Source organism: Drosophila innubila, assembly GCF_004354385.1.
Source record: "Drosophila innubila isolate TH190305 chromosome 2L unlocalized genomic scaffold, UK_Dinn_1.0 4_B_2L, whole genome shotgun sequence".
Taxonomy (NCBI): Eukaryota; Metazoa; Arthropoda; class Insecta; order Diptera; family Drosophilidae; genus Drosophila; species Drosophila innubila.
Genome location: NW_022995372.1, coordinates 16,468,089 through 16,472,980, shown reverse-complemented (window position 1 = coordinate 16,472,980; position 4,892 = coordinate 16,468,089). Strand labels below are relative to the sequence as shown.

The 4,892-nt window shown below is 32.2% G+C and overlaps 1 long non-coding RNA gene across 1 annotated transcript; it reads right to left on the bottom strand.

Moving 5' to 3' along the window:
* Positions 1-469: 469 nt before the first annotated feature.
* On the bottom strand, positions 470-3,709 carry LOC117781611. The gene is made up of 2 exons (XR_004617184.1): positions 3,559-3,709; positions 470-786 (listed from the first exon to the last, which is right to left on the bottom strand). It is a non-coding gene; the product is annotated as an uncharacterized LOC117781611 (long non-coding RNA).
* Positions 3,710-4,892: the final 1,183 nt, after the last annotated feature.

The following is a 4,892-nucleotide window of genomic DNA, read 5'->3' as shown; positions in this document are numbered from 1 at the left end:
TCTGTTAAATGTTGCGTAGAAAATCATTTTGTGCCTTCAATTTGTTGTTGTTGCTGCACATGTTATGTTCGCTAAATGTTGTTCGCTTAAATTTTGTTTGTCAACAAATTTGCTATAGATTTTTAAAATTCGACATTTGAATGAAGTATACGCCACGTGTGCTTTTTCAGTTGTTGTTTATTATGCATATTTCAAGAAATTGTTTTTCAAACTAAACACAATTTACATATTAACTCAAAATCCAGCTGTAATAATAAACGCAATTGAATGCTTATTTACTTCCCTTTCCTCATTCTGTTAAAGGAAATTTCAATTCCCAAACAACCTCTTTCGTTTCTGTCGCAGTTCTCTGTTTTCTGTTGTGCTCCATATTTGTATGTTATTTATTCAAATATTTTAAATATTTTTCTGTCAATAATCAAACAGAAATTCTGCAACTTAAAATAAAATTGATTAAAGTGCTTATAGATTAAGCGTAGTCCATGAATATTCTATCTTTTTATTTATCAAACAGTCAATTAGCCTTTATAGATTTCACTTCAATGATAGCTCGAGAAAAAGTCAAGGAAACCTATTTGCTTGTTGGATATCAAGTTGAACATCCTTTTTGCTTTGCCACAGGATTCAGTTTTAAGCTGGCAACATGGAAGCCCGTAGAAATGCCGTACGAAACACATTTTTGTTTACCACTCCTGGTGAATGGGAAGAGAAAAAGCCACATCAGATTCAAGTGCTCAACTAGCTTGGCTATCGGACCAGCAGCACAAACAGGACGAACAGGACGAGCTGAAAGAGAAAGCGATTTAAAGGATTTTCGCGTTAAGCGTTGTCTGTCAACGTTTGGCATGCGGCTTACAGGTGGCTCCATGGTTTATACGCTTAAACAGCAAATGATTTCCACACTAAACGAATGGCCCTATTACTCCAACAGATATCTAACTGCATTTTAATGTAATATCGAAGGAATCGAGAGATTCAATGGAGAAACTGTAGCGAAGAATTGTAAAAAATTATTGATGCCAACTAAAGTAAAACAAGGCTATGCGAGAAGATATTATTTAACGACTAATGATAAAAGGCTTATGATAAATTTTCTAAATCCAAATTATGAAACCTTCAAGAAAAATAATAATATAATCATTTGCAAAACTGTAAAACTATAAATATTATTCATTTTAATATTTTGCCAGCCTTTGAGTCATCTTGAATTAAAATTCAATTAAAATTCATGTGTTTTTTCAAGAAGAATATTTTTGCTTCAGATCAGAAATTGTATGACTTCGTTAAGAGACTGTTTCTGATATTTCGGACCATTTATACTATAAAGAGTCTGTTGGACTTCTTGGATTCGCAAAATAATAAATTAGTTATTTAGTTATACATCAATTATTCCAATCGCAATCGATTCCATTAATATCCAATATCTAACTGAAAAGCGTTGATAAGCTGTTCAAAATGGAAAACTCTAATTACGTATGTGCATAACATATTATTGTTGAGCTTGTGATGGCATTCGCGTTGTGAACATGTAAACATATTTTTAATTACAATTTCGAATAGCACGCTGTGCCGAAATTTTCAAAAATATCGAAAACGAAATCATCTACAAAATGCATAATTCAATTTTACGCGCCGTTGAACTTTCTAATGAATTATCGCAGTGCGGAACTTTGAATTGGTTCTCTGCTCTGTTTTTATTGCATTTCCATAACATTCGCTTTGGATTTCGACTCTGTCTCTCTCTCTCTCTCTTTGTCTCTATCTCTCTGATAGATTTGGTGGGCTATTTCGCCCATCTTCTCGTTGCATTTCGCTACGTTCAATTAATGAGTAATTTGATTGCTGGAGTGCAAAAATATATTTCAAATTTGTGCAAACACCCAATGTTGAAATATTTCTTGTATTTACAAAACAACAAAATAAACTTTAGCATCAAAAAATTATATGCATATAGAATTTTTAATTCAACAAATTTGCCATATGTCAGGCAGACAAAAAGTAAACGAGCTGCCATATTGCGTCTCGTCATATCAAGTCAAAACAGAAAAGTTCACAGAGTTTTTAAAATGAAACAACTGAAAGTACTTTTCAGTTTAAATGACAAACTTGAGGAGGCGCACAAAAATGTATTAAGCTGAATGAGACACACCAGGAAAATTACAACAACTTGGGAAAATGCTGAAAAAGTGAGCGACATATGGCAATTATCTAATATCTACTCAAAAATATTTCATTTTGAGTTTTTAACAAAATTTCATGCAGTCTGAGTTGAAGTGTTGTTAATTTATAAATATAAAGGAGAGTGAAAGAATGTAATGTTACTTAACAGAGCAAATTTCTGGGAAAATCTGACTATCAAAATAAAATTGTATAAGAAGAAACGTAATCTATTACTATGATTCAAAAGAGGTTTACACAATACAAGTTGAGATAAGACAGATTTATATAGATAATCGATATAATTTTAAAGAGAATAACAGAACGATCTTTATGCTACATGACCTTTTACAAAAAAACACCTTTCTAAGAAAACATAAAATTACAATAACATAATAATAGCATTAAAAAAATAATCTAATTAAAATAAACTAGGAGCAAATACAATAACTTATAATACCTCAAGATCTTCTTTCCATAAATAAATTTCTTGTTAATACATCTATTAAATCTGCTATCTTTTCCATGTAAAATATAGAAATAAACTGCACAAATTTAAAAGGCAGTATTAAAAGCAGATTGTCGCATTAATAATCGGTTGAAAGGCTTTAAGTGAAGTTAACCACTCTCCACTTCTCACATAGACTTCTGTGTACTGGGTTTCCCCATTTCCCGTCACATTCCCGGCCATTGTCAAACTTCAACACGCACAATGAAATGGCCCGGAGGCAACACATTTCACATTTCATCCACTGCTCACATTCAATTTATATGAAAATTTATTTATTTATTTTTTATTTTTCTACTTTTTTTCTGTTGTATAACAACAATAAACTAAAAATGGCTTAAAGGGTTTATCAGCAGAAAATCATCTCTTGAATTGGCAGGCAGGAGTGGTTGGAAGTCGTTTGGTAGTCGTATGTTATATTGAAAACGGCCTTAAGGGTGCAAAATGTCAATCAATTTTGTCGCTTAAAAAAAATGATATACAATATATATTGTGGCAATACCAAATACAAATACATTGCCAACTGACCTTCAGCCAAATGTTAACCCTTAACAAATTTGCATATAAAAAGCCGCACAAGGCGACAAGGGAAATTGGGAGGAGGGGAAGTCAAAGTGCGGGTTACGAGCCGCTTTCTGCTGCTGTTAAAAGGCGCTTTATGTTGTTAACTCTTCGTCCTTTAGTGTGTGTGGCCTCTACACATTGTTCGCACATTTATCAAGCATTATCTGTTTGCTCCTCTTCTACACGTTATACTATATTCCCTTTTCGACTCGTCTGATAGCAGCTGCACTCAATTTGCATGGCGCGTGTGTGCGAAAGTGTAAAATGAAATGAAATGAGTTGTGTATGTGTGTGTGTGTTATCTTCTCTCACAATATTTATATACTTACTACAAACTTGGCATGCAAATCATATAAATTATGAAAGTTTTCTTATCTGAGTTTCGGTCGCATATTGTCAACATGTTTGTTAAATAAACCTGTCAATACCTTGTCGTATTGACACGAAAATGGAAAATAATCGAAAAACGCAATATAAAAACTTGCCTTAATTTTGAATACTTTGTTTTGTTTATTATTTGCTATATTACTTTTAATGTCACATAACTTCAAGTTGCAAAGTAGACTAACAAATTGACAATAACCTTAGCGACACTTAATGTAAAGTTGAGTTGATATATATTTTTCAACATTTTGAATTGACAGCAATTGCTAAAAAATTATATATATATATATTTATATAAAATATATAAATATTTTAAAATAGTTATAAAAGAAGTGCTATGTTCTTTAGTTGAGTAGATTTCTTACAAAATAAATAAAATTAAATCATTTATTTTTGTATTTTTAAGTAAATGACAAAATGTTAATTGAATAGTTAGAATTTAGTATTTTAAAAAAAGCATATATTTTCGAACTATATTTATTAAATATGCATTTGAGAAAGTTATTGAAATATGATAGTTTAAATTTAATAATATTCTCTTTTTGTTTTCTTATAATTTTTTTGCATTTTTTTACTTTATAATATATTATCTATTTTTTCTGAAATTAGTTTTAAATAAATGTATTAAATGTGTACATTTTTCAGTTGCAATTTTAATGCTCTCTGGAGTTGTGCTTAATTTTGCAACTTTCTGTCAATCTTCTTGGTGGCATTACGCACATAAACAGCCCCTTAAAAGTACAACTATTCAACCCCCACTGTCTGCCCCTGCCCCATTGCAAGTGTAGCATAAAGTGTAGCATAAAGTTGTAACTTTTTCATTGGTTGTGCATTTTGTTTGTTATTTTGCTGGATCCCACGACGCTTATGTGCAGAAGATGATGCCCCTCTATCCACCCACCCCCTCGTATAGTCTTCACATACGAGTACTGTGTGTAAGTTTCTTGTTGACATAAAAGTTTCCGCTTTTTTGGACGCCGCATGAGGGAGAGGAGAAAGCAAAAGGTGGGGTGGGGGGTAACTTTTTCGTTTGTTGCAACAACTCTACGTCTTTTATAGTGGACTTATATCCACGAATTTGCTGCGGCAACAAATTACAAATTGATTATACGTTCAACAAATGTGTTAATGTGGCATTGTTTTCAAACTTTTGCGGTGCGGGGTTGCATGGATGAAGACTGTGAGTTGTTGAGTTTTCCGAGTTTGCCGAGTTTGCCGAGCTGCTTCACTCGCCACTGACCATAATATATTACAACAAAGCATCCACATATATAGAGAC